General features: G+C 40.3%; 1 protein-coding gene and 1 long non-coding RNA gene across 21 annotated transcripts in view; one reads left to right on the top strand and one right to left on the bottom strand.

Moving 5' to 3' along the window:
- The window catches only part of LOC138743658 (protein FAM53A-like), a 211,460-nt gene that overhangs the window by 189,558 nt on the left and 8,184 nt on the right, over positions 1-13,718 (bottom strand). The gene's annotated exons all lie outside the window — the stretch shown is intronic.
- LOC138743659 (uncharacterized) overlaps positions 1-13,718 on the top strand; it is a 41,460-nt gene that overhangs the window by 22,211 nt on the left and 5,531 nt on the right. For 7 of the 11 annotated variants that reach the window (XR_011344986.1, XR_011344996.1, XR_011344994.1 and 4 more), the window contains one exon: positions 7,188-7,547. The exons of 1 other annotated variant lie outside the window; for it this stretch is intronic. This is a non-coding gene — a long non-coding RNA (uncharacterized lncRNA). Of the gene's footprint in view, positions 1-3,644; positions 3,790-7,187; positions 7,548-13,718 lie in introns of those variants that run through there. 3 more of the 11 variants (XR_011344991.1, XR_011344992.1, XR_011344998.1) reach the window with 1 other exon arrangement.

Here is a 13,718-nt window from a genome sequence, read left to right on the forward strand (position 1 = left end):
GAGAGAGTGCAGAGAAGGTTCACGAGAATGTTGACAGGATTTCAAGGTTTGAGTTACAGGGAAAGGTTGTGCAGACTGGGGCTTTTAAAAGATTTTAAAAGGGACAGACAGAGTAAACGTGGATATGCTTTTTCAATTAAGAGTGGGGGGGATTCAAACTAGAAGGCATGGTTTAAGAATGAAGGGGAAAATTATAAGGGGAACATAAGGGGAAATTTATTTACGCAAAGGGTGGTGGGGATGTGGAATGAGCTTCCGACAGACGTGATCGAGGCGGGATCATTGGTTACATTTAAGGAAAGACTGGATAGTTACATGGATAGGAGAGGACTGGAGGGGTATGGACCAGGTGCTGGTCAGTGGGACTAGGAGGGTGAGGATTTGTTACGGCATGGACTAGTAGGGCCGAACTGGCCTGTTCTGTGCTGTAAGTGGTTATATGGTTAAATATTTGCAATTGTAATAGTGCAAAGAAATCATCAGTTTCAATAGTACAGGCAGATCTTTAGTGGCCTTGGAGTAGTGTTGTGCTTAGAGTAGTACAATGAGCTTCAAGAGCGTGATACCCAGAGAGAAACCAATTCTTGAACTTAGAGGTGACAGACTTCAGGGCTTGTGTACCTTCTGCCTTAAGGTCGCAGCTAGAAGGGACTGTGACTAGGATGATGGAAATTCTTTATGTTGGCTACCTTCTTGGAGACCTTTGGAAAGTTCATCATTCCATTGACATAGAGTACAAGCAACTGCCACCTCACTGTCCATGTTGATATCCAGTGAAGGTGTGGACAACCAATTGATCTTTTCTGAAGCTTTACTCGGAGGAGAATAAATGTCTTTGGAAACTTAATCATTGTTCAATCATTGAATTGGATGGCATGGTTAGTTAGTGCAACACCTTTATAGCACCAGCGATCTGGACCAGGATCCGAATCCTGTGCTGTCTTTAAGCAGTTTGTACATTTTCCTCATGTCTGAGTGGGTTTTCCCTGGGGGATCTGGTTTCTTCCCATGTTTGAAGCATACCAGGGGTGTAGGTTAATTGGGTGGCACAGACTCGTGGGCTGAAATGGCCTATTTTGTAACAACTAAATTTTAAAAATTAAAAAAAATTAGAATATGAATTAAATAGTCACTATCCAAGCAATGTCTACATTTGATGGATTTGTGCATGATCCAGGACATCACAATGCAATTCTAGTTTTTCCAAAATATGGTCAGAATAAGCCACAGTGCACACAGAAGTTATCTGTACGCCATTCAGGTGATGCAATTTCAGAGTTCAGAACAACTTGAGTGCAGATGGCACAGGCTTTGAACACATTGATTTTTGTATATTCAGTCTGTTCAATCACACATCATTTACGAAATGAGGCAGCTTTCCTGATGTGCAAGTTGACATCTGAATTAAAACAGATGCTCATAATAATGACAGAACAAAATCCTTATATTTGATGACAATCTCTAAAACTCAATGAGGAAGACAGCACCTTGCTCTTTTCTGGAAAAAATGCTCAAAACTGGCCCACATGGAAAAGGTGTTGTTGCCACATCATTGGAAATGTGCATTTCTCTGACGAGGACATGGATTTTGTTTTTGCTTGAAGTTCTGAGGTTGAGTTTGTTCTGTCACTACCCCAAAGCCATGCTCAAAGAGGAGGATGAGGAAGATCCAAAATAGGGTTGGAGGATCAACTGCAACCTATTTTAGTACATATAGCAGAGTCAAACAATTTGCAAGTCTCAGTTGGACACTTCACATTTTTTAATTTAAAAAAAATGTAGACATACAGCACGGTAATAATAGCCTCTTTCAACACACGAGTCTGTGCTGCCCAAATTAACCCCAAGCCCCAAATGTTTTTTGAAAGGTGGGAAAATGCAGAGTGGCCTTTTTAACTCCTGCAATTATTTAAGTACAGCACATCCATGGCTTACCCTTCTGCTTAGAAGCCACATAGCATTCAAGGCAAATGCTCTCTCCAAAGGGAGACTGGCTACAAAGACAACACATGCAAAATATTTCCCATAGATGTTTACGAGGGGACATGCTGCAGTAATTATTCCAGCCATTCCATTAACTGTTTTTTAAAAAAAATGTGAGCATAATTGTGTCGTTCATTGTCTTATGAAACTACACTTTCTTCGCAACACATGCCTGACATGCTGTTCTATTCCATCCTTCCCAGGAAATGGCTGTGCTCCCATCAATGGCCATGAGCCTGTGCCTCCAAATACACCAACCAATCTACAACTCCTGCACATTTTGAAGGGTGGGAGGAAACCAGGGCACCCAGAGGAAACATGCAGACACAGGGAGAACGTACAAACTCCTTACAGACAGGAGCAGATTCAAACCTGGGTCGCCAGTACTACAATAACATTGTGGTAACCGAGTCACTGAGATCCTACTGTCGATACAGTGTGAGGTCCACATGTGGCTAGTTTGGAGACAGTTCAGGGATGGGCCAAATTACTTTTTTCCTCTGATATTGCTTGAATGTACTGATATTTGGATAATTTTATGTAGCTACAGCAGATAATTTTCCTGTCTGTTTCACTGCATTCCTAATTGTTCTCATGGATTTCCTACCTTGGACTGGCAGCGATGTGCTTTGTATTGGCAATAGCAATCAGGTGACTAGAACCTCATACCAGTCACCTGCCTAGTCTTGCTGCCTACCAATAACTAATTCCAATGCTTTTCTCACTTGTGCTGAATACTCAGGACAGGAATTTATCTAAAACAATAGTGTGTACATCTTTAGCTTCTCCAGGTCGAATGTTAGGCTGGCATTCATGAAGCATTTCCTTTCCATTTTGGACCAGCAGTCATTTCATGGCTGGTGCTCAGTATTACAACATGCCCCATTTCATTCCAATCTCTGCTAGCTAGCAGCGCCAAATCTACAGTAATTGCCCATCAGAGATGGGTTTGCCTATCACATGTAGGTTTGGATAGGGAAGGAGAGTAAGGTGGTGGGAAAGAAGTGCACAATAGTGATGCAGCAAGTAAATTATCAGACTGTTTATTGATCCAAGTTCATAGTAACAATCCAGAGACCAATTCTAAAACTACTGTGGAACATGACCAAAATTAGTAATAACTTAAATACTCATTAGTGACCCAAATGGTTTTTAACAACAAATACCCTTGGATAAAGTGAGAGTATATTTGAGGAATTGTTCTCCAGGGCAATTTAGCACATGGAAATTTGGTCAAAAGGTGTAACATAAACAAAGGCAGAAAAATGGAATGAAATGGCTAAAACCAAGGAGGAGGAGGTCAGTACAACAATGGTGCACAAAATTACATTATGTTCATCATTTAGAAACTTTAATAGTAAAAGATCCTATTGTTCCAACTCTTGGTTACCTCTTAACTGCATGCCCCAAGTTTGAAAATGCAAACTTCACAAGTGGTGGTTTCACTAAATGGATTCCAGCCAAATCGGCAAAGCAATTTTTCTCATAATATTTAGAAACAATGGGTAACACCTATTGTTTTCAGTAATTTAAAAAGAAATACAGCCTTTCCCACAGTGGAACACTTAATATCATGCCAATGGATTCTACAGCATTGCTCAAAGGCAGCATAGAACAGAATGGTAATGTTTAGCTGCTAACCTGAACTATCTTTCTCATAGACTCCCTCTGCAAAAGTGATCAAAACAAGTCCCAAGGGCAAAGGGAGAGCCTAAGCAAACATCTGAAAAGGAGAAGTCGAGTTACTAGCTAAATATTAGAATAGTGCTCATACAGCCAGTGAGCCATGTAGGAGGAGGATTGATTGACATGAATATAAAACTCATTTTCTCCATGCTTTCAATTTTCTTGATATCTCAAAAGTCTTTTGAAAAGGAACAGGGATGGGTGCAGGGAAAGTAATAAATGTCTCTTTTTAATATTTTGTTAAGATTAAATAACTGGACTTGTGAGATGGCCACCAAAACTCAAATATATAAATTGAAATTTGACAGTCTTAGCATTTACATTGGCACATAGATAACCAGGTCAAGTCAACAAAAAAACGTCTCAATGGACTAATCTATCAAGTTCTTCAAGAAACTATTGCTTTTTGTACTCACAACTGAACTCTAAACAGAAATAACTCTCTTCAATAACTTGAGTTAATTGAGAGCTGATGAATATTTTGAAAAACAAAATTTCCACACCCCGCACAGAGTCATTACTGTATGTGTTTATTCCCAACCAAAACTCATTTCCAGTGAACCACAACACAGCAACTCCACTGACGTCACAAATCCAGTTGAGATTTGATTACAGTTGCCAAATTGGTTGCTAAAGTGGTTTGACAAAGTGAAAGCCACGCTACAAGGAGAACCACCTAAAAATGGCTTCAAAGCAAGAACTAGAATGTGAATGCAAGGCAGCTCAGTAGGTATCCATGCCAAGTAAAATCAGGGTTTATGTAAAGGACTTCTGAAGACAACACAAAAAAGATTGAATCAAAAAGGTTCACTATTGCCATGACGGACTGATGGGAATTATTACATGCACAAAATCCTTCGTTCCCATCCCACCATGTTGCAGATTGTCAGCCAAACTAAAAATAGAGAGTTTGCGCAACTGCGTGATGCTTCAATGTATTTCAATATCACCACAATGTATTGGGATGAATGGCTTAAGAACACAAGGATTTCAAAGTTGTAAAATGCATCAAGCTTAAACTGTTTTACAATTGTTTTATTGCTATTTCCAAAAGGAAACTAGCATGAATCTGCTCACCATCTCCCTTTCACATATACAGCAAAATCCTCGCTATCTGGAATTCAAGCAACCAGCAAAATAAATTGCAGAAAATAAAGATAAAAAGTACAGGTTTAAATTGGCACCTCCAGTTCGCCAATCACACAAACATGCAATCTCAAGCAAATAGAAAATTCACTTATCCAGCATCTACCAATTCCCATAGGGGCTGGATACTGTTGTAAGAAACAATGGTCTTGTGCAAAAATCTGACAGAAAAACTGAAGACTAAATTAACGAAAGTGACAGTATTCTAAAGGGAATATAGGAACAGAAGTGAATACATGTACACATTTTTGAAAGCAAGAACTCCAGTTAAAAAAATAGAAAAATAGAGGAATATTGCAAAAGCTTTGAGAGAGAAAGTGGAAATGTCCCAATGATGTGGAACGTTCATTTACATGGATAAAGTAAAGATAGAATTGTTCAAAAATAAAACTGATAATGCTGGAAATATAAAACAAAATCAAAAAAATGCTGGAAATGCTCAAAAATTCTCCAATCTGAAATGTTGACTCTGTTTCTCTTCCACTGCTGACTATTTCCAGCACTTTATATGTTGCAGAATTGTTGTTAGAGCAGAGAGACTGAGATATAATTTTGTAGAAGCATTTAAAATCATTAAAAGTCCAGAAAGAATGAAGAGAAACTATACCATAGGCAGAACTGGGCAAGAACCAGAACACAGAATTTAAGCGACTGGCACAAGAATCAGAGGTGACTCAAGGAAAATGTTTTTCCATGCCATGATCCATCACAATCTAGAATCCAATAACTTGAAGGGTGGTAGAAGGAAATTGAGTCATTCCTTTCCAAAGAAAACAAGATCGTTATTTGTAGGAAAAAACTGCAGACCAAGTGGGAAAGAATTGCACACTGACCTCTCTATATTCAGTCTCCCACATTATTCTCGTGTAGTCTATTACAAGCTCAAGGATACAGCAACTCATCTATCCAAGTACAGTACCTTATGGAACACAAAAGTCTCCAGATGCTGTGATTGTAGTAAAAACACAAAGAAATGCTGGAGGAGCTCAGCCAGTCTCGCAGTGTCCATCGGAGGTAAAGATATACTGTCGACGATGTAGTACCCTGTAGCCCTTGCAAGTCAACACTGAATTCATCCATTTCAGATAAGCAATCTTTCTGATGGGACTATTCAATTGTACCAGTTTTTCTCTATCCAAGATGCTCCCTAATCTGCTGACCATTTTGTTTTCTTATTTCAGAGTTCTGGTCTTGTTTTTTTAAAATGTAGACATTCAACACAGCAACAGGCCCTTACGCCCATGAGCCACTGCTATCCAAATACACCCAATTGAGCTACAACCCCTGTACATTCTTGAAGGATGAGAGGAAACCAGAGTACCTGGAGGAAACCCATGTAGATATGGGAAGAATGTACAAACTCTTTATAGAAGTGTGGGAATCGAACCCAGATCGATGATGCTGTAACAGCCTTGTAGTAACATTAACCTTTTGAAGAGATAGACTTGATTTCTCTTTCTGACTTCCCATTGCAAGACAATGGATTGAATGGTCCTCTGTGCTGTCCCAATTCTAAAATCTAAGTGATTTTTAACACACTTAATTGAATTCCTTGTCATGTTATACACTCCATGTATTTTTCATGCTCGCTGACATGTAATGGTCAAAAACTGAGAATATATAATGTATTCTTTTGTATCATTAACATATATAATCATATTCTACACAAGTCTGGTCACAAATTCTCAATTTTTTAAAATTATCTGTTTATTGTGGCAATTTTCTTCCCTGCTACATTAAAAGTCTAAAGGGCACAACTTGCTTTTTGCATTTTACAAATGCAAAGAAAATGACTATAAACAGCTCTAATTTCCCAGATTAGATTGGTAGATGAATGGCCAGAAAATCCTACAATCAGAACCAAAGCAATTATCCAGCCATTGACAATTCAGAACAAATGCCAGACCAAATCAAGAGATTCCCTGAAATATATACAATTCAAAGGCCACAAAATGGTAGGAAATATTTTGGTCCCTATTTGGATCATACATTGTCCTGCATCTTGTACCCTTACCTCGATAGGTGGACTAGGGAAGGCCGGTGGGGAGGTGTGGTGGGGGGGGGGGGGGGGGGGTGGATAAAAGCAGCGTTGGGGATGTGGATGTGGTGGTATTAGTAAGGGTGATGTTTAGGAAAGAAATGTGGCTAAAAGAAAATGTATAATCTACTGTAGACAATTAAGAGACACTCCATATGCAGCCTCAAACAGTGACAATTTTTAGCAATTGAGAGTTACATTATCATCATTACCCAAATATACACGCTAGTTAAGAGGAGTTTTAGACCGGAGGTGGGAATGATGAGAAGAGAAACAGAACACAAGGGTTTTGGTCCAAATTACTCAGGTACTTTGATTTCTTTATACATTTCAGACAATAACCATACTGCCAAGTACAGTAAAGAACCATTTCACAAGTAACCTGAAAAAAATCTGTCAACAATTTCCAACATGCACAGGTTTGTCAACACAAAACAAGGTGTAACAGTAAACAACAGTAATTACTGCAAATCTATCCCACTGGAGAGTTTATGCCCACATCGCCCCTGCCCTGAAGATCAAACTTTGGGCTTCAGTCACCTCAATTGATTGCCAGAGTGCAAAGGCTGTGTGAAAAAACACTCAAGTTGTATAGTCACCAGGCACTGGAAGAAATACAATCCCCGTGGAAATTAGTTGGGCCCAATTGCAATTGAAGCTTCTCTGGAAGTAAAGATTAAAAATACTGAAAACATCACAGTTGTTATGGAGTTAATTGTTATGCCAGTACTTGTATTTCAGTATCTTGCACCAATAGTTCTGTGGAATCTTGGAACAACCTCAGGTTTAGGACAATGTTAAAGTTTACAGTAATACATCAACCACTATAGACTCTCAATCATAACACAACCAATTCTAATGGTTTAAGATCCCATGGTATCTGCATCTCACAGGGTTGCATTCTTAGCCTTTTGCTTTGCTCACTTTACACCTACGACTGTGTGACTTTGTACGACAATAAGACCATCTACAAATTTGCTGATGATGCCACTGTAGTGGGTTGTATAAAGGAAGGGGATGAGTTAATCTACAGGAGGGAGATTGAAAATTTGGCTGAATGGTGCACCAACCACAACCTTGCACTCAATGTCACCAAAACTAAGGAGTTGATTTTTTACTTCAGGAAAGGAAAGGCAAAGATATCTTTCCTGGACTCAACACACCAATGGCATTGTGAAGAAAGCACATTAGCACCTTTACTTCCTCAGGAGTTTGCGGACGTTTGGTATGACATCAGAAACCATGGCAAATTTCTACAAAGGTGTGGTGGAAAGTGTGCTGACCTGCTGCATTACGGTTTGGTATGGGACATTACACGCAAACCCTTTCCCACTATTGAGTACATCTACAAGGAACAGTGCCACTGGAGAGTAGCAGCAATCATCAAACACCACCCAACACACACTCTGTTCTTGCTGCTGCCATCAGGAATGAGGTGCAGGTGCCACAAGACTCGCACCACCAGGTTCAGGAACAGCTGCTACCCCTCCACCATCAGACTCCTCAATGACAAACTCAGACTCATTTAAGGATTCTTACTTTGCACTTTATTGATTTTCTTATTTATCTGTATTGCACAGTTTGTTTTTATTTATTTGTTTAGTTTATTTATTTACATGTTAACACTGCATAGTTTTTTTTTGCACTACCAATTATTTGTAATTCCTGTGCCTGGAGGAAAAAGGATCTCAAGGTTGTATGTGATGTCATGTATGTATTCTAACAATAAATCTGAAATCTAAGGGTAGTTAAGTCTCCTGGACTGGATGGAATGCACTCTTGAGTTCTAAAGGTGGTTGCTGCAGACTGTGGAGGCATTGGTAATGATCTTCCAGGAATTAATGTATTCTGCATGGTTCCAGAGGATTAGAGAATAGCAAATTTAAGCTATTTAAGGGAAGGAGGCAGCAGAAAGAGAACTATAGACCAATCATTCCCCTGGGGGACAGTGGAAAGTTCCAAGGAGGCAGTTAGGAAAAAGAAGGAAGTCCAAATGTTTATTTGTATCTTGGTGACATGGTCTGGACAGGACATGTATCACACACCAGCCAGATCAGACAGCAGATGCTGTGGGTCTGGTGATCATTGCATTTTCACATCTGCAAGGGCCAAGGCTCTAGGTTTGTAAGCATTGCAAGTTATCTTCAGCCAGGGATAGTGACTGGAGAGGACAGGACCACTTGGGAAGGGACCAAAGGGGATGGCGACTGACCGTGTTATATCAAAACCAGCACTGTTCAATGTTTAACTGTAACTTCTAATGTTAAGTAATTCTTAAGTATTTGATCTTTTACTTTCACATTTATAATTGTATGATTTTGTTATATACTTTTCCTTGTAATTGCTATTATATTTCCTTGTGTTTTTTTCTCAACTGCATTTTGTTAACTGGCACGATTTTTATAAATAACATTTTTTGTGGCAGAAAATATGGCTGCAGCACAACAAAAAAGTGAAAACTATGAGGACAATGCAATTGCTAAATAAATTGGTTTACTAAAAGTTTTATTTGTGAAATACATACATTTGTTTAGAGTGTTAGATTAGTTGTTTTAAATTTGCAGTAGATCTAATACCAAGAAAGAGCGTGTGCTTACGGGGCAGCAGGCCAAAAAAGTTTGGGAACCACTACTATAGACCTATTAATCTGACATCGGTAGTTGGGAAGATGTTGGAATCAATCGTTGAAGATGAGGTTATGGAGTACCTTGAAGGTAGGTCTAAGTGAGCATGGTTTCCTTAAAGGAAAACCATGCCTGACAAAACTACTACAATTTTCTGAGGAGATAACAAAGAGGATAGACAGGGGTTAAGCAGTGGATGTTAGGTACTTGGACTTTCAAAAGGCCTTCGACCAGGTGACACATAAGAGATGCTTAACAAGATGAGAGCTCATTGAACTACAGGAAAGATACTAGCATGGTTAGAGCATTGGTTAATAAACAGGAAACAGAGAGTGGGAGTAAGGGGATCCTATTTGGGTTTGTTGCCTGTGGTGCTCCACAGGGTCAGTGTTGGAGCCGCTTTTTACATTGTATGTAAACAATTTAGATAATTGAATAGATGGCTAAATTTGGAGATGAAACCAAAGTAAGTGGTAGAGCTGGTGGATATGGAGGTGCCAATTCTCCAGAGGATTGTTGGCTCAGCCTGCGACATCACAGACACCAGACTTCACTCCTTCGAGGACATCTACAGGAGGCAGTATGTTAAAAAAGCAGCCTCTATCCTCAAAGTCCCCCACCACCCAGGCCATGCCCTTTACCTGATACCATTGGGAAAAAAGTACAGGAGCCTAAAGACGAGCACTCAGCGGCACAAGGGCAGCTTATTCCCCGCTGCCATCAGATTCCAGAACCAAAAACACTGCCTTACTTTTTGTGCATGATTATTATTATTTTATTTTTTATAGTAATGTTGTAAGATGGTTATAATATGTTTGTTTGCACTGTGACGCTACCACAAAACACTGAATTTCACGACTTTTTCTTGACAATAAATCCTGATTTAGAAAGGCTGCAGAGAGATTTGGATAGAATAGGAGAATGCGCAAAGAGGTGGCAGATGAAATAGAATGTTGGAAAGTGAACAGTCATACACTTTGATACAAGATATAGACGGGCAGATTACTTGGATGGGGAGAAAATTCAAAATTTGGGGTGCAAAGGGACTTGGGAGCCCTTGTACAATAATCTCCAGGTTGAGTTGGTGGGAAGGAGGCAGATGCAATGTTGGCATTCATTTATTGAGGGATAGCAAGGTTGCACTGTTAAAACTCTACAGGTACAGGGTACTGATGAGATCTCACTTAGACTACCATGTACAGTTTTGTGTGCCTTCTTTGAGACAGGATGTGCTGGAATTGGAGCAGGTTCAGAGAAAATTTACTAGAATGAAAAAGTTAGCATATGAAGAATATTTGTCAGCTCTAAGACTGTACTCATTAGAGTACAGAAGAATGAGGGGGAACCTCATAGAAACAGCTCAAATGCTGAAAGGCTTGGACAGAGTAGATATGACAAAGTTGCTTCACATAGTAGAACAAGAGGCAACAATTTATAAATAGAAATGCAGAGAAATTTCTTTAGCCAGAGGGTTGAGAGTCTGTGGAATCTGTTGCCACAGGCAGCAGTGGAAGCGAGGTTGTTGGATGTCTTTTCTTTGGCTTGGCTTCGCGGACGAAGATTTATGGAGGGGGTAAAAATCCACGTCAGCTGCAGGCTCGTTTGTGGCTGACAAGTCCGATGCGGGACAGACAGACACGGTTGCAGCGGAAAATTGGTTGGTTGGGGTTGGGTGTTTCCTCCTTTGCCTTTTGTCAGTGAGGTGGGCTCTGTGGTCTTCTTCAAAGGAGGTTGCTGCCCGCCAAACTGTGAGGCGCCAAGATGCACGGTTTGAGGAGATATCAGCCCACTGGCGGTGGTCAATGTGGCAGGCACCAAGAGATTTCTTTAGGCAGTCCTTGTACCTTTTCTTTGGTGCACCTCTGTCACGGTGGCCAGTGGAGAGCTCATCATATAACACGATCTTGGGAAGGCGATGGTCCTCCATTCTGGAGACGTGACCCACCCAGCGCAGCTGGATCTTCAGCAGCGTGGACTCGATGCTGTCGACCTCTGCCATCTCGAGTACTTCGACGTTAGGGATGAAAGCGCTCCAATGAATGTTGAGGATGGAGCGGAGACAACGCTGGTGGAAGCGTTCTAGGAGCCGTAGGTGGTGCCGGTAGAGGACCCATGATTCGGAGCCGAACAGGAGTGTGGGTATGACAACGGCTCTGTATACGCTTATCTTTGTGAGGTTTTTCAGTTGGTTGTTTTTCCAGACTCTTTTGTGTATTCTTCCAAAGGCGCTATTTGCCTTGGCGAGTCTGTTGTCTATCTCGTTGTCGATCCTTGCATCTGATGAAATGGTGTAGCCGAGATAGGTAAACTGGTTGACCGTTTTGAGTATTTAAGACAGAAATTGACAGGTATTTGATTAACCAGGGTATCAAGAGTTCTGGGGAAAGGCCAGGGAGTGGGCCTGAGTGAAATGGCAAAGCAGATCCGACGGGCTGCTTGGTCTACTTCTGCTCTTGTATCTTGTGAAGTAATTGCACGATCATATTTAAAAATAGATATTTTAAAATTCCAATTAGTGTAATCCAAGATACCATGGAGCAATTGCTAAAATTGGCATGAAAAAAGAGAAAGTACTAGTTCTGATGATCAAAACATTGGCCAATCTTTGTCTTTCCAATTTTTTTGTAATTTAAAATTGAAGTGTGAAGAGCAAAACTGGTGGATTTAATGTCTCGAACAGCAGCAGCTCAAGTTTCCATTCAATAATTTGTTTGTACCCAGAACGTACCCCCCCCCCCAAATATCTGTTCAATTTACAATAGACAATAGGAGCTGGGGTAGGCCATTCGGCCCGTCGAGCTAGCACCGCCATTTTACAGATCATGGCTGATCACTACCATCAGTACCCCTTTCCAGCCTTATCCCCATAACCCTTAACTCCTTTGCCCACATATACTCAAACAACATTTAATCAACTAAAGACTACAGCTCACATAACTTTTCTAATGATTATTCATTCAGTGAAATAGTCAACGTATCACATAAACAGGATGCATCAAACCTAAACAAAATAACTCCTCTGACCACCTCATCAATCTTTAAATAAATGTCTGAGCATATAGTCTTATATCATGGCCAGCAGCTTAGCAGAGTGAAAAATTCCCCAGGTTAGGCTGAACTAAAATTTCCAAGCTGACAGCTTTAGGTAAATCCCTCATTTGGCCACAGACTGGAGAATTAAATATACACAATTCAAGGATTTTGGTGGTGGGGGTTGGGGAACCAAAAGAGGGAGGAAATGCTGGTTAGAAACTGTAGCTTCTATGAATTCCTGTTGGACATACAAACTTCTGTTGGAAAATCCAAATTTAAGCAATTTTAATTCACCCTTGATATCAGCACCAACACACACAGCTTTTAAGAAAAGTAGCATTCTTCCTCATAGATTGAAGATGCCATTAGAAAGCTACCATATTGAACCACTAAAGTCCTTCTGTTGAACTACAAATGCCATCCTTCCATGTTCCAAAAGCTACAAACTGCAGGTATTAAAAATTTGAAAAACATTGAAAAAATCTGAACAAATTTAGGTAGTTTGCAATGGTGGAAAACTGTAGCAACACACAGTGCTTGAGAAATTCAGCAGGTCAGACAACATCCATTGGAGGCGAGACAATTGACATTTCAGAACAAAAACCTCTTCAGCATGGACAGCAAGAACTGGATGGATGCCCAAATAAAAGGGAGGAGGGGAAGAGGAGCATTGGCTGGCAGGTGATAGTTGAATACAGGTGAGAGAGAAAAAGATATATGTAGCAGGTGATGCAGCCTTTGTGAACACAGAAAAAAAAATCCACTGTTTCAGGCGGATTACCTTCTTTTCTGTCGACCAAGTGAGAGCGATGGAAAGAAAGACAATACCTGTAAAGAAGTACTTTACAATTAATTGTGAGGTGTGTTTTGTTTTAAAGTGAAAAGAGGGGCTGAGATCGGTTAGACAGCCAGCATGTTTTTCCTGAGGCAACAATAGCAAATACCAGAGGACATTGGTTTAAGGTGAGTGTAGGAAAGTTTAGGGGAGGTCAATTTAAAAAAAAATTATACACAGAGAGTAGGGAGTGCCTGGAATGATGGTACAGAATGGAGCAATAGGGACATTTAAAAGACTCTTAGATAGGCACGTTGATGTAAGAAAAATAGAGGGTTATTGGTGCGACTGCTGTGGAGTAGAGCAGCAGCTAGCGTAGGATGGCATGGTTAGGGCAGCACAGTTAATGTAGTGGTTAGCGCCATGCTATTAC

Source organism: Narcine bancroftii, chromosome 9 (genome assembly GCF_036971445.1).
Source record: "Narcine bancroftii isolate sNarBan1 chromosome 9, sNarBan1.hap1, whole genome shotgun sequence".
NCBI classification, from domain to species: Eukaryota; Metazoa; Chordata; class Chondrichthyes; order Torpediniformes; family Narcinidae; genus Narcine; species Narcine bancroftii.